The sequence below is a fragment of the Mustela nigripes genome, chromosome 11 (assembly GCF_022355385.1).
Source record: "Mustela nigripes isolate SB6536 chromosome 11, MUSNIG.SB6536, whole genome shotgun sequence".
In the NCBI taxonomy this organism is placed as follows: Eukaryota; Metazoa; Chordata; class Mammalia; order Carnivora; family Mustelidae; genus Mustela; species Mustela nigripes.
Window position 1 is genome coordinate 32,228,302 of NC_081567.1, and position 21,620 is coordinate 32,249,921.

Consider the following 21,620-nt stretch of genomic DNA (forward strand, 5'->3'; position numbering starts at 1 on the left):
CCTGTTGTCAGGGCCAAGGGTCGTCATGGCAACCAACAAAGCCAGAGCCCTGGGCCTGTGCAGATGGCTAACAGGGCCCCATTCACTGGGCTGGCTGTGATGGATGGCGCAGGGACAGAACGCTTCATCTCGGACCTGGCTTCCCTCCTCCAGCACCGGCTCCTGCAGCCTCCCCTGACTGTCTCCGCAGCCCAGGCCCCAGCTCTCCCTCCCTGCACGCCTGACGTCCTGTGCCCTGTCTCTTGCGGCATCATGCAATCATCGGTGACTTGTACAAGGGGAGGGCGATACTGTTCTTGGAAACAGGCAACTGTGGACTCCTACAAAAGGCAGAGAGGCAGCTAAGAAAGTCACGTGAGTCAGAAATGGGGTCCAGAGGAGCCATATACCAGTTGGATGACTCTGGGCCCGGAGCGCAACCCACCGGGGCCGCACATTCCCCATCTGTGAAATGGGAAGAATGAAAGCGACCCATGAGGCATGAGCACTTTGGTGCCAGGAGGCAGGTGGCCCCCAGCCTGTGAACAGGGTAAAGGGGAGAGACAACAGACAAGGGAAAGGCAGCCTTTGTTCTGCGGGTAGCACGTATGTGGAAAGAAGCGTCTGCGATGGTTGAGTTACTTTTGTATTTCTGATCCTGCCAGGGGGAAGGATAAAAGGAATAGAATCTGGTTGGGAAGGATGCTTGTGCCAGTGCAGAAGAAGCTACCCTGGGTTAAAGCTGCAGAAGGAAAGGTCCGGCCTTTAAAATCTGCTTGGTTCCACAGGTGCGTAGGGAGCACCAGGGCTAATCCCCCAAGATGCCATGTCGAATGAGGACATGTCCCACCTTGTTCTCAGGGAACTTACGTTCCGGTGGGAGGGCCAACAGCAAGTAGGTGATTGGAGGAGATACATTTCCCTTTCAGAGAAAACAAATCATTTTAAGGACTGCAAATACCACAGCAGATAACAAAGGACCCCATTTCTTCCCTTCAGGTTCTGCAGGGCTGGTGACTTGGAAACACTGTTGCTTATTAGAGTTACCAGATGTCCCTGATCGTGTTCCTATCCACAGTGAGCGATATCCTCACTTTTCAATATTTCAAAGGATTGTTCATTTCTATGTGCATGAAGGGATCTGCTACAACTCAATAAACCAGTCCCTACCATGTCAACCCTCAACACACAGTGTTGCCTATTCCTGGCAACACTGGTACTCTGGTACACTGGCAAATGGTACTCTTCCCATTTTTCGGGAAGGGGAGAGGCTCAGAGAGGTTTTGTCACTTGTGCAAGGTCATGCAGCTGAAGACACTGGAGCTGGGTGAGAACCAGGGCCGTGTCAGCTTGAAGCCCGAGACCTGGCCCCTTTACCAGGATGATGGCTTCAGTCCTTACCCAGAAATCTCACCGGACAACTCAGGCTGATACAGACAATTTTTATAGGAACAAAGAACTTCAAACCCAGAGCTGTCACTGTCTGTAGCCTTCCCAAAGACGCTCATCTTTTGGCCATAGTTTCATCGGAAGGGGCCTACAACGGCCCTAACTGACAATTTCAACCTCAGGCCACACCTGGACTTTCCCCTGGCCCCAACACTTGTCCCTGCTGTCCCTTCCGGGGCGCAGAGGCCTCCATTCGACAAGGAGCCCCTTGGACTGGAAGGTCCTTTCAGAAAAAGAACTGGTGTCTTTAGAGCTCCTTAGTATTTAGGACAGCTCCGGGTAATGGATAAATCTTGCCGAGTACTTTAAACATTAATCTGTGAAAAGGAGTTTATCCACCGTTTCTTGTTTCCACATTTTTCTGGCTAATTCTTTAAACATTTTGGTGCAGGTGAGCTCATGGAGGGCGGGTCCAAGGTTGTAGTCATGAGAAAGCACCCTGATTCACCACCTTTGTAAAGACTATTCTAATCACACACAGGCAGCCTCAGCCCTTGCTCTGGATGTGACCACAGCGGCCGCTGGTCCCACGACCATGGCCAAACAGGCAGGCCTTCCAAATGGGAGACTTCAAAAGTCCTCATGCCCAGTCCTACCTCCCCGTCCGGTAGCTTGTTCTTCTAAAAACAAAAACAAAAACAAACAAAAACAAAAAAACACATAATCTGTTTCCTTAGGGAGTGCTAGGAGTCATCCTCTGGGGACAACCAAGGGCAGATGGCAGGAGCCCTGAGCGGCGCAGCTGACAGCGCTTTGTTTAGCTTATTTTGCAAAAGGAGTGGGATCTCAGGAGGACAAAAATGTGGCACCAAAGAGAGAGCTCGGATTTAAGCCTGGGAAGAAGGCTTATCGGCTTTCGAGGCCAGAAATGTGTCACTTTTGTCCAAAAACAAGCAAACAAAAACAACTGCTTTCTCTCTGTTTTGTCTGCACGGAGCCAAACATCCGGGGCGGATGAAACTGTGATGGGAACGTATCCTGGGCTGGCACAATCCGTCGCAGGGAAAGGACCCAGGTGTCCCAGCATCCCCCGTGCTCTGACTTCCATCAGGAGGCCTCTCCACCTCCCATTCCTTTAAGAGAACTGCCTCTGTTTTATGACTTTATTTATTTATTTGAGAGAGAGAGGGAGAGAGAGAGAGCACGTGAGCTGGTGGAGGGGCTGAGGGAGAGGGAGAATCCCAAGCAGACTCCCCACTGAGCATTGAGTCCGACAAGGGGCTTGACCCCATGACCTTGAGATCATGACCTGAGATCAAATCAAGAGTCGGATGCTCAACTGACTGAGACACCCAGGTGCCCATTTTATGACTTTCTGATACCTTTAGGGGAAAACAAACTTGCTAAGTAAAAAAGTGAATCTCTAAAATGATACTCCTTGAGATGTATAGGAACCCTAGTCATCCTCCAGGAGAAAAGAGAAGGATTGGGGGATCGGGTTGAAGCGGAACAGCTACGTAACGCAGCTACCCAGTCTGTCTCCTATTTTAATATTCCCTGGATCCCAGTGGCCCCAGAATTAAGCCTAGTTGCTTGGCCGGGTACACGGTCACCCCTCCCTGTCCAGTGGACGGTGACTCCCTCACACTCTGCTACTTCCTGTCGCCAGGTCATCCATCACCCACATGCTAATGTCTGCTGCAATGTCTTTCCTGCCCCTGCCTCCTGTTTATATCCCCTTAATTCCTGGGTGCTCTCTTATAGTGCCACTCTGGTCACCTCTACCAGGAAGCCTTCCTGATTCACCATTTCAGGGTGAGATGTCATTCATCCGTACTTCTCCAGCAACCTAACATCATTTAAAAAAAAAAATCTTATTTATTTATTTGACAGAGATCACAAGTAGGCAGAGAGGCAGGCTCTCTGCTGAGCGGAGAGCCAGATGCGCGGCTCGATCCCAGAACCCTGGGATCACGACCTGAGCCGAAGGCAGAGGCTTTAACCCACTGAGCCACCCAGGCGCCCCTAACTTCATCTTTGAATGAAAATGTTCACATACTCAGGGTGAACCTGGCTGTACCCACCGTCTTGTTCGAACAACTGCTGGTGTCTACCATGTGTATGTTACGCACATTCTTTTCCAGTTCACCTATAATGTGATCATCTCCGTCTCTCCCTTTACTCAGGGAAATTCACTCATTCATTCACTCTTGGGTTCACTGTCAGGCATTTCCTGAGCGCCCACAGCCTGGAAACACAATACTAAACCCGAAGGACCGGCTTCGGGTGGGAACAAGGATCAGGCAGCAGTCTCTGCCTTCTGTTCCAGTGGAAGGAACAGACAATAAATACCTTCACGCTGTGATGAGGACCAACAGTGTCACTTGATACCAGGGGAATGATTCGGCTCAGCAGGCCCGTGTCACCCAGGAAAGGCTCTACAAATGCACGGCACTCCACAGAGCTCAGTGCTCTGACCGCGGGGTCCCAGGGAGACAGCCTGTGTTCTTGGTCACTATGGCAAGGTGGGGTGAGGAGGGGGCAAGATGACTGGGGATCCATCCACCTGCTCAGGACCGAGACCCCCCCCCCACACACACACACAGAGCTGGCTCTCGGGATAGCTTTTCAAGCGTGTGAACACCTAGCTCACAGCACCAAAGAGCCATGAGAGAATTTATAAACATTCCTTGTCTATATCCTTTCCTGACCACTCTGAGGGGCTACATCAAGGTGGGGAAAGAAACACAAAACAGAGAAAATGCAGAAAGGCTGCTTTTTTTTTTTTTTTTTTTACTGGTGTGGATGCCGGAGGCTCAGTGAATCTGTGTGTTTAAGGTCAGGGGCCTGCCCTGTGTTACACAGCTCGGAAGCCACGGGACCAGGCTTCAAACCCAGGTCTGCAAGACTCTGTGGCTGGCACCACTCTGCCTCCTGCACGGAGAAGTTAAGCAAAGGGCCCAGGTTCTCTCGACAAAGAAGGGTCAATAGTCTGGGATTTTAATCCCTGAGTTAGTTCTTCCAAATTCAGTGTTCTTCCTGCCTGCTGTGCTGCCCTGCAAATATATTCAGGCCATGCAACAAACTCGTTGGGTATAAAAATCAGTGTCTTGGGTCATTTTAAGACGGAAGGGAAGAGGGAAAAAGACTGGCAGCAGCAATGACCCCACCAGAGAGATGTGCCTGATGGATTTTTGGGGGAGACATGGATCGAAGCTAGAGCATCAGGGCTGGAGTCTGGTTTAAAAAAAAAAACAAACCTGGAAATTGAACCACTGGTCTGTCATCTGGTGGCTGGTTTGGTTTACAGTCATGAAAGAGTAGAAGGCAGTGCTGTCCAACAGAAATATATCGCAAGCCTCAAATGCAACCCACGTGAGTCATTTTCTACTTTCTAGTGGCCTCGCTAAAAAAGTAAAATCAGGGGCACCTGGCTGGTTCAGTTGGTGGAGAATGCAACTCTTAATCTCAGGGTTGTGGGTTCGAGTCCCATGTTGGATACAGAGATTACTTAAACATAGAATCTTTAAAAAAAAAAAAAAGGTCAAAACTGGTGAGATCTAACAATCTTATTTAACCCTACATGCCTAAAAATAAAAACATCTCAACATGTAATCGATATGATTATTATTAGGTATTTTACAACCCCCCCTTTTTTTGTGTGTGTGACGTCTTCAAAACCCAGTATAAATTCTGAACCCACGCACATTTCTGTCTGGATGGGCCTCATCTTGGGTGCCTGACTGTCACACTCGGGGAGTGGCCACCGTGCTGGATGTGGCAGGCTGACACATGGTGTCGGGGCATGGGTGGGCCTGAAGCCATGGACGTGCCTGGCTGGGCCAGTCTGAGCTGCGCTGCGGTGACAGGAGTTTAGTCCAAGAGCTGCTCCTGGTGGCTGTGCAGACAGGACTGGAGAGGCAATTTACGGGACCTGGTGCAAAACCGAGTATTTGAAGTTCCAGGTAGAGAAATGATTAAGAATTTCAAGATGGTGACAGTATAGCATTAAACCAAGCATGGGGAAGGGCCATGGTGAGCGCGGGTCATAAGCCCAGGGGGCCGGTCCTGGGTGCAGAAGAGAAAGACCCCTTCCACGAATCCGCACCCAACCCGGGTGTCCGGACAGCACTAGCAAGCGAAACCAGCAACAGCAACGACCAACAACCGATCGCCTACTCTGGGCCAAGCCCTGCGCTAGCTGTTTACGTAAGATACAGCAGCTTCAATCTTCCTAACAATCCTCTAAGCAGTTACTACTCCTCTCGGTCAGCAAAACAAACCAAACAACAGGACTCGAGCATTCCGTACACCCCGAGCACAAATGATCTGAGTGAGACACAATGACATCACGCTCAGGTAATTTCTCACGGACACAGTGCTATTGCCTGAAAGCCCATGTTCAAGTTCAACCACTTGTCTGTGAAATGTCTTTCATAGCTGTTCTTTGCGTTTCCGGCAGCACAGCAGGAACGCGCGTGGTCGGCTCACTTGGCGCCTTGGTCTCTCTTAACCTGGAATCTCGTCTCACCCATTTGGTTTTTATGACACGGGCACTGTGAGACTCCAGGTCAGTGGCTCTGAGTATATTTCGTCTTAATATTTTTCTTCAGGTCCTTGTAAAACGGACTGTAGATCATGGGCACATGGCAAAAGGTCTACAGGGTACGGTAATGCCAGGGGTACAAGGTATTGGGGGGAGATGGGGGAGGGTGTATAGCTCTACTCGGGTGGAAGGTGACGATTCCCTGGAGGTAGGGACAGAGGTTTAAAGGCGATGAGGGCTTTGGGAGGTGTCAGACCAAGGAGGTGAGGCCACTGCAGACGGAGGGAATGGTGTAGGGGACAAGAGTGCTATCCTGGAGGACATTTGAGGGGCAGCAGTCCTCTGAAGGCAAGGGAACCGTGTCAGGGGACTGGGATCTGTCCCCGCTGTGCCTTCAGCCTTCCTGAGGCCCCGCCCCCTTCCCCAGGGTGCCCGGGGCATGGCATTCACCCAGAGCGGCCAGCCGCCAAGTCTCCCCAGGGTCCCTTCCAGGGGTGGCTGGCCACCGGATCTCACACACTAACAACAAAACACCAAGTCACCCTGATTCCCACATCTCCCCCATCTCGCCCTGCAAATGTTGCTTTCTAAACCTGCTTCCTTCTCACTGCCTCTCGGGGCGCAGGCTGCTGCCGTGAAAAAAACAAAGAACAAAACTCAAAATGAACTTCTAATGGACCACAGGCGTGTGAGATGTGAGGGCAGTCGCCATCCAAAGGTCCCTCCTGCCTGCTCTTGCCATGGGCCCTCCTGGCCATCAGGCACGAATTCTCACTGCAAACCCTGGTCTCCTGGAAGACGAAGCAAAGTGCCCCTCATGGCGACCCCCAGCCCCCGACCAGAGCCTTCCATTCCCGAGTTCCAGAGAGACAGGCCCTAAGTACGTGTGTGCTGTTGGAAAGGAAGGATTCATTTTAGCGCTTGAGCAAAAATACCTTTTCAAGGTGACCCTCACTTCGTTTCCTGGGGAGATGTGTGCAGAAAAGCTTCTGCAAGCCCACGGGCCAAAGCGAATCCCTTATCTGTCATTTTAATAGCATTTTTGCTTATTGCGTTCCCACTTGATTTAAAAATTTTTTTTTCTTCTCCCTTCCTCTCTGTTCCCACTTTACAGGGTTCATCCCACTGTGCTCGCTCCACTGAGAGTCCTTGACAAATCTGTCCGGTACAGGTGTGTGTCCTTCAGACCAAAAAGCCATACGCAGGCACATTTGTACGCGCGCGGGTACACACATGGGCACACGCACTTGCAGACCCAGCACCCCAGATAACAGCCACTGACACATGTTGAGACACACCTCCATACGCCAGTAGATATATGCAAATACATATCACGCGTGCGCACGCACAAGCACACACACATACACGTCTGCACTCACAGTGGCTGGTCGTCAGGGTCCTGAAGCAAGGCCAGCTCCCGCTGCTTAAAACGCCTCCTCTATGCCATTCTGCAGAGTCCCAGGGACGAGAAAGGCTGGGTTCATCCTAAGAGGTGCCTCCGGGTACCAGCTCCCCCTCGGGAGGATGGTCCGGACTTCCAGGCAGTCCCCGAACCATGGGCTCAGGTACGGGAGGAAGGAAAAGGGCCTCAGAAGCAAAGCAGGTTTGGGCCAAGGATGCTCTCAGCCGGTTCCCAGCAAGTGCTAGGGGCAGGGGCACGGAGAGGGGGTGAAGGAAGAGGGACGGAAGAGAGTTGAGAGGCTGAGAAGTGGCTTCACAAAGAGGCTCCGGCAGAAGCAGAGAGGAAAAGATCCACAGAGAAACAAAGACAGACAGAGACTGGCGGCGGGGCGGGGGGGGGGGGGGGGGGATAAACACACAGAGAAAAATAGAACATGGGCTGTTTAAAAAGATGTTTTGAGCCCAGCTCAGCTGAGTCCGGAAGGATGTGCCACCGGACCCGGGACCTTCTGAAATAGGCTCTCTGCAACCCACCCTCTTCTCCTTCCAAGGCCCTCTTCCTTGATTTTTCTCTCACAGGCTCGGGACCCCTGGAGTACAAAGCAGTGATCCAAGGCTTCGGATTTCTAAATGTGAGGGCCGCCCAGCAGACCCTGCCTATGGCATGGCCCCAGACAAGAAGGGGCTCTGAGGGGCGCCAAGTCATCTCTAAGACCCCGGGGGCCAGAGGGGAGGCTCCGGCTCTGACAATCCCCGTGACCTCTCTGGGTGTGTGTGTGGGGGGGGGCGGTTTGGGGCCTGGATTATTCTAGTCCCCCCCGCAGCACAGCCCAAGCTGGGGTCCATGCCTGTCCAGCGGGGGCCCAGGAGAGGAAGTGGGGACGGCTGATTGAGAGATGGGGAGGGGAGAAGGAGGGAGGAGGGGGGACACAGGGCTTTCGGTCATATGCTGCTCATCAGTTGCCATGACGACAGCAAGGGGGTGGGGGCACCCGGATGGGAGGCTGCAAGAGACATGTTGGTTCTAAATCACAGTGACAGTACTTCAGCGGAGCTATTACGCCGTTGCTGTGGCAACCAATGGGATCAAATCGCAGAGGAAATCTATAATTATTACAAGCCAGATACCAACGAACTTGGCGCAGTAATCAGCTCATTAGGGCAATTCAACGTTAACTCCGGGAGGGAGGCGCGCCGACCCCCAGCCCCCAACTCTGGGAAGGAGAAGGCCAAAGAGACCCTGTGAGGCAGATCTGTTGGTGCCACAGATGGGAACCCAGAAGGCTCTCTTGGCCAAATGAGGAATATATATTAAATGAAACCACGTGAAATCGCCAACATTTTTCCATGGATTTGCTGTGTTAGTTTCCAACGTGCAGAGGCACTGAATTTGACTGCGATTACCTGCATTCTGCCTCCACCCCCGGCTCCTCACCGTCCCACTGTTCTAGGCTTTACCACCCGTCCACCCCGTTAGCCACCCGCGAATCCTCTCTGTTTCTGGTGCATTTCCAAGTCAATTGCAGACATCGTGATGTGCCTCCCCCCCGCCCCCTGCAAATACTTTAGCCTGCGTAAAATGAAGTATCTTGTCATTTTTGAACAACAAAGACAGCAATTTCATAGGGTTCAATCTACACAGAAGGAAGTCTGGATTTCTGTCTGTCATCCATCTGCCCATGTATCCATCCATCCATCTCTCCACTCATCCTTCCGTCCGTCTGCCCACCCACCCGTTCCTCTTCTCCTCCATTCGCCCATCCACCTGTGTGTCCGTCTGTCCATCCATCCATCCGCCCCACCCACCCACTCACTCACCCACCCACCCACCACCCATCCGCCCATGCATCTCAGGGACAGCTCATGCACACTCGCCATTTCCACCAGATATCCACCATCCCCACATCTTCCTGCCTGGGCCAGTAGATACCGCCAACAGGATGTCCTACATAGTGAGCTCAGTAGGATCTCAACTGAAATCATTGTTTTTCTCCTCACACACGTGTTCCCTTCCCTATGTGCAGCATCTCAGTAAACAGATGCAATCTGTCCAAGTCGGAAACTCAAGACCCATGGTTGGCTCCTCTATCCTGTTACCTTCCCTCAGCACCACACTCCGGCTCTAGCCTCCACCCTCTCCTCTCTCGCTCTTGTCCTGGTTCAGGTACCCAGTTTCCTAACTGGACAACTGCCCAGGCTCCCAGGGGCCACCTCACCCTCCCTCTGCTCTGTCCATGCTGACCTCCCATTGCAAACTATCTGGCCACATTGACAGTATGGGGGGAACGAGCACCTCATACATGGCCGGTGGGGCTACACATCTACACACATACCTTGGAGAGCCTTTTCATCAAAATCTGTACATTTTTAAATGCACTAACTGCTTTTTCTCTCAGCATCATTCTACTTGAAAGAATTTGCCTCACTGATAGAAATGGAAAGCAACCCAAAGGTCCACCACCGGCAACTGGCTAAATAAATTCCAGCACACCTGTAATATAGAATACTATTCAGCTGATAAAAAGAATGAGGTAGCACTTTATGCACAGACGAGAGAAAGTATTCAACCCATGAAGTTAAAGCACGTTGCAATAAGGCATGTATGGGGCGAGGTCTCCTGTGTCCCCGGAAGCTTCTACATTTGGGCACCAGGTTGGCTTGAGACATAAGTGGGTGCCAGTGTGTCCAGGGAGCATGGCTTCATGAACTGCCTCTCACAAATGACAGCATTGCTCTCCACCAGGCTGGAGACCAAGGGGCGCGGGGCTGCCTTTCCTGCCCTTCCTGTCTGCCTCAGTAGCACACAGCACTTCTCTGCTTTACCAGGCAAGGTGGCCCTACAGGCTGCTGGGCTGTATTCGGTGTTGGCCTTCTCTCTGGTCCAGGGAACACCTGGGGACATCATCTGACTAGAGGGGACGTGAGACTGAAACCTGCCTCTTTTGGAAAGCACGAGGTTCACAGGCGAACACCTGGTTTCTGGTTCCTGCTCAGACCCTAACGGGCTCTTGTGCCTCTGTCTCTCCAGCTCTATGATGCGCTGACTACACCTCCTGGGGTCATTCTGAAGGTCAAATGTGGCAACAGGGGTGAAGACAGCGTGCCAAGGTCAGCTTGCTGAACCACTGAGAGGTAGTTATAAATTCGTCTTCAGGACCCATTCAGCCACCTCGGAATGCTAAGCCCAGCACATGTTTCTGTCTGGGCACCTGTCCTGTGCTGAGGACACAGCTCAGCCCTTCACATACACGGTTTCACGTAAGCTTCAAAGCTCTTTGGTAGTAGGAATTTTCGCTCCCACTTTGCAGATGAGAAAGCCAAAGTGCACAGAGGTTAAGGGGCTCCCTAGGAGCAGAGAGAGCTCTGGTGCTAACCAGATAAGCCCCTAAATCTTTCTTCCTTTTTTTAAAAAATACAATTTTATTCATTTGAGAGAGAGAGCACGTGTGCATGAGCCAGGGAGTAGGTAGGCAGAGGAAGAGGAATAAGCAGATTCCCCAGGGAGCAGGAAGCCCTACGTGGGGCTTGATCCCAGGACCCTGAGATCATGACCTGAGTAAAAGTCAAACACTTAACTGACTGAGCCACCCAGGCACTCCAGGCCCCTAAATACTTCAGGTTGTAAAGTCCATGCTTCTCCCATTTCTTAACCATTCCTGATTCTTAAATCATGCCTTTAGATTGGTGCTGTCGACAAGAAACATGAATATGAGTCACAGAAGGAATTTAGTATTTTCTAGAGGCCATATTACCAAAAAAGGGGAACAGATGACATGAACGTCAGTTATACGTTCTATTCAACTTGATATATCCCCAGGTCATCATTGCAGCCAATACTCAATATGAAAAGTAATCAGTGAGGTCTGGATATCTTTGGTCCTACTGCAACTTGGCTAATTATTTCCTATACATGAGTCCACTCGTTCTCATGACTCAGGGAAGCAGGTGCTCTTACGACAGAGGAGAAACATGTAGCTCGGGTAGTTTAGGGAACGTGTCCAAGATCACAACGCTAATTACCTACCCAAGGAGCTGGAGTTTGTACCGAAGTTCATCCTGGCCCCTCACATAGCCACCAACGGATGCCAAATATCCCATCACAACACGCCAATCACACGGGTCTGTAAAAATTAAACTTCTGAGAGGACGATTTGACTTGCGGCACTTATTTCAAACAATCTGATTAATCAATACTTAACATCACTTAAGCATTAGCTAAAAAGTCTGCAACTTGCCCTGAACTTTGTACACTCATCGGATGTTAAGAATTGATAATAAACCAGACAACGAATGCCCCTGCTGGTGTGTCTCCTCTTGCCTCGATGCGATGTGAAATCAGAGAGACAAGTCAAGTCCAGCCTCTGCCCCCTCAGAGCAGCCAGCCCCCTGTCGGACAAAGCGGTGGCTTCATTCCTTCGTGGGATCGCATGTGGGATGGCGGGCCAGTGTTCATTTGCCCCTCCCGGTAGGGCCAATTCTGCCCTGTGACATACGAGAACTGGCTGTGTCTCACTGGGGATGGGGATGGTGGTGTTGCCACTGCAGCTGGCTCTGGGATGGTCCCGGCCAGAGCCCGAGAAATCCGTGCTCTGAAGCTGCCAAAATCCCTGATTCCGGGCTGAGTGTAGCCAGCTCTTTGGTTCCTTAGTGTGGCTGCTGCTTCAGAAAGGCAGGATTCACCCTTGCCTCTTGCAAACTGGCATAGAAGCCAACCACACTCCAGTGCTGGCTCCTTGAACACAAACAAGATTACCTGGTCATCAGCTGGAGGATGAAACCAGAGAAAACAGCAAGAAAGGGAGCTCTGATCTGTGTCTGAAATATGACTCGGATTCATCTGTTTTTCTCTCTCATTTCCACTGCCTCCTTCAGACCACCACGGTCAGCTACCGCAAGTACGGGCACCTTCCTGCTTGTCCTTCAGCCTGTCACTTCTTGTTTCAGCGTTGCTTCCCAGGCTTTCACGAGGCCTCTGAGATGCTGCCCAAGCAATCCCTGCCTCTGATTCCTGGAAAGCACAGAGCTCTGTGGCCTCAGGGCCTTTGCATGGACTATTCTTTTTTTTTTTAATTAATTTGACAGATAGGGACGCCTGGATGGCTCAGTTGGTTGGGCCACTGCCTTCAGCTCAGGTCATGATCCCGGGGTCCTGGGATCGAGTCCCGCATCGGGCTCCTTGCTCAGTGGGGAGCCTGCTTCTCTCTCTGCCTCTGCCTGCCTCTCTGCCTGCTTGTGTTCTCCCACTCTCTCTCTCTCTAACAAATAAATAAATAAAATCTTTAAAAAAAAAATTAATTTGACAGACAGATCACAAGTAGGCAGAGCTGAGCAGAGAACCCGATGCGGGGCTTGATCCGAGGACCCGGGATCATGACCTGAGGTGAAGGCAGAGGCTTTAACCCACTGAGCCACCCAGGTGCCCCTGCATGGGCTATTCTTGCTGCCTGGATGGCTTCCCTCACTTTTGCTCGGTCAACTTCCAGGCATGCCTCAGATTTCAAACCTCCTATGTTACCTCCTCAGGGAAGCTTTTTTCTTAACTGCATGGAAATAAAAGCATCCAATGTAACTTCTTGCACTTAGAAGTGTAACTTCTTAGAGTGGTATTGTTTCTTGCCACTTACCACTGTTTGCACATGTATATTCATTTGTGTATCTCCTGAATGTGCACCTTCTATGCCATTCCCTATACCCCAGAGATGCAGGGTGTTCCCAGCAGTTAGCCCAGTGCCTGGCACACATGACAGGCACATTCAGTGTCTGCTGAATGGATTCTTACTATTCCCATCTTACAGATAAAAGACCCGAGGGCTTGGAAGAAAGGAAACTTGCCTGAATGACACGTGCATCTTTAAAAAAATATATATATATCTCGATATCCTACTGTGTGCAAAGTCCTAACCCAAAGGGTCTAGAAGCTCTACTGAGAAACGTAGGCAAATGGCTAGTGTGCAGAAATGGCATCACTGGCCACAGAAACTGTGAAGCCTTCCTCCTCTCTTTAACCACTTTGTGAAATTGAGAGAGTGTGTTAGGTGTGGAGTCAGTTTCCTCTCTTTGAAGTGATACCCAGAAGGAAAAATCAACTGACCAACAAGGAGTTAAGCTAATGCCTTTCTGATCTCAGGTCTGAATGTCAGAACATCTCCCCTGGCTCTCCAAACAGACCCTACTAGAGAGTATCTGGGCACAGCCTTTTTGGAAAACAATGTAACCACTAGGGATCAAGAGATGCTATTTTAAACCCAAATAATTCCACCTTCAGAAATTTAGCTAATGCAAGTAATCTTACACAGGGACGCAGTCCCAAGCTCAGAGATGGGTCACGGCAGGGTAGTTTACAAGAATGGACAGCTGAAAAAACATGTAAACAACCAGCAGTAGGGGACCCCTCAAATTAGCTGTGATACAGTAGCTTAATCATTTACCGAAAACTACGTAGAAAGGCAGGGAAATGATTTTCAAAGCAATGCAATAAGAAAGAAAGAACGGGGAAGTTTTAGATGCAGTCTGGCTAGAATTTTGTTGAGGCACAAAAACAAAACCATAAACCAGAACAAGGGAAAGCAAAGCTTGAAAGAAAGAAACACATCTTCTGTTGAACAACACTTTTATCTATCATCTATGGGGTGGCAGTCTCCTTTTTTGTATTTTCTGAGTCATCGTAATGACGTGTATTGCTAGTTTATTCCAATGTGAGAAGGAAAGACACCTCTCTGGCTTTCTCAAATGATTTACAGAAAGAAGGCGCAAGAAGGGTAAGCGTGGCCTCAGTGAATGGCAGGCAAGTGCATCTAGACATTTAATTACAGGAAAACAACTACCGAATAATCTGACATGGCATTAACACAGAGCCCAGAGGCACTTGAAAATTGATCCATGTTCGGTGTGGTTTCTGAAGGTGTGAAAAGAGGAGATGAGCTTCCAAATGGGCTATAAAAAGTACATTTGTTTTCTGGCATCGAACCAGGTCAAACCGGATTCCAATCCCCAGGTGGAAATGCTTACAAGGTTTGAAAGTGGGTCAGCGTCAGCAGGAGTTCGGTGGATACAAAACGGGACTTCTTGGCTCACCCCAAGATGGCTGTGGGGGAGGTAGTGGGAGGTGGAAGCCTGAGCTTCAGCTCGGAGTCTGGGGGTCTGGGGATCACAGAAGGTCCTGGAAGAGGACGTTCTGCTGCTTTGCTACCCTGGGATTCAGACTGTAGGCTAGGGGTCTACAAATGTGGGCCAGCTGCCTGACTTTACAAATAAACATTTCTGGAACATGCGATCATTTGCGGCTGCTGCAGCTGCCTGGAAGGGCTAGGCTGGCAGAGCAGAGGAGCTGTGATCGCAGGGCCCCGGGCCGAGGGCATTTACCATCTGGCCCTTTGCAGACAGTACACCGACCTTCTATCCGGGGACTGGCGGCGTTGAAGCCGCAGATCTGACCCATCTTCCCAATAACAACCTGGCGGTCTGCACTGGTCCATTCCACGAGGAGTCTGGCTTTTCAAGAGGGCATGCGCACCCTGCCGCTTTCCACAGCAGAGGGCGTCTGGTTTTTCTGCCAACATGTTGATGGTGCTGGAGGGGCGTGCTTCTCCAGACTTGGCACCTGCGGTCTGCCGCGTTTTGCTGTATTGGCCAGTATTTATAAAAACCCTTTCCCTTGAAGTGATCTTGCATTTTAACAAATAAATTTAAGTAATTTTACATCACTATTCTATCTGGGAAGCGGTATCACTTAATACAGATAGTAGGTTCCCGTTGAAATGACAGCAGAGCTGTGTGATTACTTGTGCCTGGTTCAGGTGCCCAGATGAGGCTCCAGGCCACCCAACCCTTCCACGTGCCCCCTCTCTGGCATGCTGTCTAACTCATCAGTAATCCCAAGGGCTTCGCCTTGGAAACAGATCCAGAATCTGCCCGCTACTCCCACCTCCACCGCTGCCACATGTGCCCAAACCCCCAGGGCACCCCCCATGGCCTCCCACCCAGAAGCCAGGCACAGAAGGATGGGGTCTGATCTACTTCCATGACACATCGGCAGCAGGCAAATTCACAGGGGTGGAAAGCAGATTTAAGGTTACTGGTTGTTGGCGCTATTGCTTACTGGTTGCGGAATTTCTATTTGGGGAGCGCAAAAGGTTTTGGAACCAGATAGCAGTGAGGGTTGCACATCCCTGTGTGTGTAATTCATGCCACTGAATCCACTGAGTTTGACCTGGCTTTTAAGGGGTGAATTGCACTGTATGTGGGTTATATCATGATAGAGCTATAAAACACAAAACAATGGGGCAGAAGGGACATGTTTCCAGTCTAGGCCAGGCCTCTGCCTGTCTCTATGGAAGAGGGACTACCTGGAAGACGTCTGAGCCACAAGAAGCCCAGATCACCGCGAGAGGTCCTGGAGGCAGAGACCCACCTGGAAAGAGAGGTCCAGAGCACTGCAGTGCCAGGCCCAGGGTGAAGAAGCCATCTTGGACATCCGGCCCAGTCGAGCCTTTGGATGATCCCAGCCCCTGCATCTGGCCCAGCAAAAGACCCTACGCCAGGAGCACTCGACTGAAATTGGCCAACCCACAGGAGTGGGGAGATAATGCTCAATTGTTGTCTGAGCCACTAAGATTTAGAGGCTCACAGCGTGGGAGCCATCTGGTAGAGGGAGAGCCCTTGGGGGGTGGGGGGTGAGGGGCACCTGCCACAGGAAGGAAGATACACAAGCTCTGCATCAAATGCTGGCTCTCCTGGTCGCTGCCATTAGCTCTGGCAGGCCACTGAAAGTCAGCTTCCTTATAACAAGGGGCAGACCGGGTTGATCTGCTGGTTCTAAGGAGAGACGATACAGCCAGGGACACGCCCCACTTGGTCCATGTCTCTGGCCTGCCTGATCCCCCCCCAGCTCCCCTTTCTCAGCAAGCGCCATTGGGGCCAGGCTTTAGGGGTCATGGGCCAAGGCGGGGAAAGCTACTGCCGGAAGAGAGCTGTGAGCTCAGCTGGGCCATCCTTCCTCTGGCAGCAGGAGCACTCGGGCACAGGAAGCTGGGGGGCCTAGTGCCTTTGGAGGAAGCACAGACCTGCTGACACCTTGACTTTGGAATTCTGGCCTCCAGCACCAGGAGAGAGTTGACTTCTGCTATTTAAAGCCCTCTTGTCTGTGGTACTTCCTTGTCTCAACACTGGAAAACGTGTGCATTACCTCCATGAATGTTTCTACCAGTCACCCGAGAGAGGCCCCATTCTCATCACCTCCAATCTACAAACTGTGGTGTCCCCCACTTTCCCATGTACACATGAGGGGAGGAGAGCCCCCAAGATCATACATGTACCACTCGTGCCCCGGTCTGAACCCAGGCACTGACTCCACGCTTCCGCGACCTGATGTCCCTCCAGACAATTCCAGGACATCCTCTCTTTCTGTCTCCACCTGAATCCGAGCTACCTCTGCCACAAGCAGCCTTCTAAATGGTCTCCCTGCTTCCACTGTGGCCCTCGTGTCATCCACTTTCCAGGGGGAGCTGGAAGGACTAAGCTCCAAATCTCCCAAAACTGCCCCCACGCACCTGCTGTGCCCCTAAAACTGCCCCCCACACCTGTGTGTCCCCCACCTCTGAACGGCCAGCACCTTCTTCAGCTCTCCCCTCCCTCAGAGAGCCTTCCTTGAATCCCACGACCGCATGTCACCAAACGTGATCTTCATTAAAGCCTGTCACTGTTTTCCCGTCTCTCCATGGATGCGGCTGTCTTCTTGCACTAGAATGCAAGCCCCCCACCTCCCTGGCTCACCTCTATTTCCGAGTGAGCGCAAAATATAAATTATGTGTTGAATGTCAGGACGTGGACATGTCTGCAGATGGGAGCAGCAGGACGACTCCGTACCAGGGAACTTAAAATCAACAAATGGTCATTCAATGTAGGCAGCTGGCCTCCGGGGAAGTAGGCGGTCTTGGGTCCACTCATACAGGCCTGTCCGACTCGGGTGCCCTTCCATCTGCCTCCCAGGGCACCTGGCTGCTGGGAACACTCCCCCATCTCTCCTGCAATGGTCCCATCAGCTGGTCTGCATCTGGAGACAAGAAGGGCGGCCTGGACTCCAGGAACACAGATTGACAATAGGCAAATTATGAAGAGCTCACAGGCAGAGGGCGACCTTTTCCCTGGGACTCCCCCTGCAAGGTCACACTGGCCCTCTGTGTGTCCAGAGCTGTGCTGAGTCCAGGGCAGAGTGGGATGAGCACTAGGGCCCTGAATGACAGAGGGAGTGGGCTCTGGGGGTTATGGGTGTGGGCTGGGCCCTGAGACGCAGGTTTGAGTCCAGTGCTACCTATACTATGGCTACTGTTCTGGATAAGGTACAAAACAAAAGGGAAATAGCCAGAATGGGCAGATTTCAGGTTAATAACTAAGACAGCTTCTTGCATGGGAATGGGTTCCACTCCAGAGTCTGGACACCCCCTCTAGGAGGCAGGAGAGAGGCTTCAAGCATCCAGGAAGGGGCTTGGTTAGACTGGATCAGCTCAAAGGCCCTTTCCAGCACCAGGTTCTGAGACTCTGTGCTTGTGTGATTGCCCACTCTCCTGGGGCCACTGCTGTGCTCCAAGGAATGGCTGATACCTGATGTCCCAGGCAAACCACTCTACTTGGTTATCACCAATCGCTGCTTGTGCCTGTGCTCACTATAAGTGCTATTCGTTTGAGACTTAACCACATTCTGTCGTGGGCAAGACCCATTCCCATTTCACAGACAGGAAAACTGAGGCTCAGAGTAGTTTAGGCAAAGCTCACCCCCTCCCTTGCAGCAAATAAGTGACAGCTAGGATCTGAACCTATGTCTGTCTGGCCACCTCGCGTCTCTGGGAAGTCAGAAGCACGGTGCTACGGGGTGATTCTACAGAGAGGGGGGGAAGTGCAATCTTTACTGTCCTTGGGCTCCTGCGGGAAATGAGAACTCCAGCAAGGCGCCAGCCTCTTATCGCAGCCAGTGCGAACCAACCATCTGCTTCCCATTCATTCGGTCTTTTAGCAAGAATCTCTGAGGAGTCCCTCCCTCTTTCCCACAATGCCAGCTCAAGTGGGGAGATATCTTGTACACTCAGCAACTTTCCCCTAACCACGTGGCACCAACATGCCACTCTTGTTTCCAAAGGACGTCCCTCGGCAAAGCTCGAGGAGCCTGGGAACAAAGAGCTCTGGTCACAAGGACGGATGCTGGTGGCCCCAGTACCAGTGACTCGGGCTCAAGGCCTGGAATCCCTAGCTGAGCCGGGTGGGCAGAACCCGGCCTCCCGGGCCCTGTGTCCCTGTGAAATACATCGGGGATGGGGAGGTGGTCAGGGAAGCACAGTATGTGGGTAAACAAGGAAGTGCAGGGCTGTGTCCCCAAATGGGAACGCGGGTGTTAGGTTGTGGTGACCTGCTGCATTTTCCTTCTCTCCCTGGGAGCTCCTGCCTAGATGTGGTACATGGCCAGATTTTAAGTTACTCCAGGGGTGGCTCAGCCTTCGGACGGTACCTGCCATGGCCAATCCCAAGGGGCCATTCCACCCAAAACACGAGCTCCTCTTTTGGCAAAGTGGTGGTGGTGAATCTCAAATTTAAAACCCTAAAAGCTGGATAATCAGATCTTGCCCAACCCTCCCTTTTAACGGAGTGAAAAAGACAAGGCTCAGAGAAGACAAGTGATTTGTCTGCTGCCTCATGGGAGGTTCCAGATGGCAAAGAACAGGGCTCCATTTCAGGAGGGTCTGCTGTGTGCCTTAACAACCAAAATCTCACAACAAAGTCTGTGAGGTGGGGTCTATCGTCATGCCCATTCTCCAAAAGAAGAAAATGAGGCTCAGAATCATGTCACTTCCCAACAGCCAGTGGTCACCCCTGGTCCTCGGGTCTAAAACCGCATTGGTGTGTGCATATGGGTGCCTGGGACAAAGCCCAGTGAATAAAGCACATCGATTCAATGTAAAGAAATGATGGCCAGGTTAATGTCAGTTTCCACCGAGCAGTTACTCTGTATCAGGCACTCTTCCGGGTGTCTCTAAGTATTATCTCATTTAATCCCCACCAGGACCACCCCACTAGATACGATGGTTATGCCCATTTTACAGTAGAGGCTCAGAGAGGTTAACTGACAAGCTCGAGGTTTTACTGCTGAGCTGGGGATTCGAACCTGTGGACAAGGATTTAGGTGGTGTGTGGGGAGCACATGAGTTACCTGTAGGGATTTACTAGACATCACTTTAAATGCTCTCACAGCCCAGCAGTCGCATCACCTTTGTCTCCCCCCTGGGGTGGGTTTTAGGGATCGGCCACACCACGCCTGCGCAGTGCCGTCTCCTCACCCTTTCTCTTTGAGCTCCAGAGAAGCTCAGGGAATCGGCCGCCCAGGTGGCTGGATCTTGGGTAACCAGGCACCCGCAGGGTGACCCAACCTCACCATCCACAGCCTTCACCTCTGAAGACCCCAGGCCCAACCCCGGAGCCACCCTGAGATGGTGTTAACTTTTGGTTTAAGCTGGCACCTGCATGAGGATAGAAATCATTGTTGTTTAGAAACATACAACGTGGGGCGCCTGGGTGGCTCAGTGGGATAAGCATCTGCCTTCAGCTCAGGTCATGATCCCAGGGTGCTGGAATCAAGCCCTGTACTGCACTCCCTGCGAAGCAGGGAGTCTGCGTCTCCCTCTGCCCCTCCCCCTGCTTGTGCGTACTCTCTCTCTCTCAAAGGAATAAGATCTTGAAAAAAAGAAAAAGAAATGTACAAGGTGAATTCACATAAAACTGAAGAGATCTCAATGAGATGGGTGGCTCGTATCCATGCCGAGTTTCTGGTTGTGGCTACAGATTAGCAAGATGTTACCGTTGGGGGAAACTGAGTGCAGAGCACAGGGCATCTCCCTGTATTATGTCTTAAAACTACATGTGAATCTACAAGGATCTCAAAACAATAAGCTTAGTGGCAAAAGGCGGGCAAGATGAAAACAAAAGAAATACCTCCAAGCAAATTTGGGACCTGAATGTATATGGAACCCAGTCAAGAACTTCTCTGATAGAGTTCATCCAAATATCCAAATAACGTACTCACGTATGCATTCAACAAACACTGGCCACGTGCTCATTTTATGCCAGCTCCTGGGACAATGCTAGGGACACGGAAAGGACATATAAAACCTGTGTCCTCTTGGGATGCACAGTTGAGTGCTGGAGAAAGACGACAGAGTGGTATGAGAAGGAGGACCCCAACAATGACTTCCCCCAAAGAGAAGCGGGCACCCTCATCTGGGGTGGCCAGAGGACCTTCCTCCACAAATGATGGGGGACCTGCCCTAAGCAACAGGAGGCTGCCTCTCTGGACCAGACTGCCCTTGAACCCTTAATCACCGAAGGTGGAAATGGGAAAATTTCAACCTCATATAATCTTGGGCAAGTTACTGAGACCTTCTGTGCCTGTTTCCTCCTTTGTAAGAGGAACCCCCCCAGGGCCTACCTTGGGGGTTAAATAATAATATTCCTGTAACGCCCTCGGAAGAGAGGCTAGTCAAAGGTTTCATGTGCCCTTTTGTTCCCTGTGAAAAGCAGAGCCGTGTGCTACCCAGGCACCACCCCCAAAGCAAGCCCTGACAGCAGCGGTGCAGCGACTTCGACTTCGTGTGGGGACATCCCTGAGCCCTGCAGCTGGCTCCGCTCATTGACACCGGCGGGGGTGGGGGGGAGGATGCGGAGAGGGCCCCTGCAGACCCCAGCTGAGCCTTGACAGGACTTTCCTGGTAACCCCTGTGCCTGAAAGGGGAACATGCCTCATTTCATAACCTTCTCCAGGTTAAAGATTACCAGTCCCGGGAAAATTCTGTTTCCATCTCCTACCTCGTATGACACACCTTGGCTCCTTCAAGGTCTGAACCACGTGAATCTCTCCCTAACTGTACCGGGGAAAGTGTTTATCAGTTGTGCAAGACGGTGGAACCCTTACAGGAAGGGCAAGGAGAGGCCTGCACACTTGCTCCTTCCCTCCAGATGAACATGCAGACAGTGAGTGACCTTTGGGACAGCGTGCTGACCGGCATGGCCCGAGTTTATGAGCATTTCTCATTCCCAGAAGGAGGCCCAGAATATGGTACGGCCGGTACTCAGGGATTCAGACCCCTGTGGGGGATTTTCTCCCACTTCCCCCATCAACCCGGGGGGGTTGCACCATCAGAAGCGGCCTGGAATGCAGGAGCCGGAATGGTGAGTTTTAAAATCTACACCGAGGGGCGCTTGGGTGGCTCAGTGGTTTAAAGCCTCTGCCTTCGGCTCAGGTCATGATCTCAGGGTCCTGCGATGG

General features: G+C 51.5%; 1 protein-coding gene across 2 annotated transcripts in view; it reads right to left on the bottom strand.

Annotated features, from left to right (window-relative positions):
• The window catches only part of ABAT (4-aminobutyrate aminotransferase), an 80,042-nt gene that overhangs the window by 42,599 nt on the left and 15,823 nt on the right, over positions 1-21,620 (bottom strand). Inside the window, exon 2 of one of the 2 annotated variants that reach the window (XM_059415342.1) lies at positions 7,294-7,693. The exons of the other annotated variant lie outside the window; for it this stretch is intronic. The gene's annotated coding sequence lies outside the window, so the exon portion shown is untranslated. The remainder of the gene's footprint in view (positions 1-7,293; positions 7,694-21,620) is intronic. 2 annotated transcript variants of the gene reach the window in all.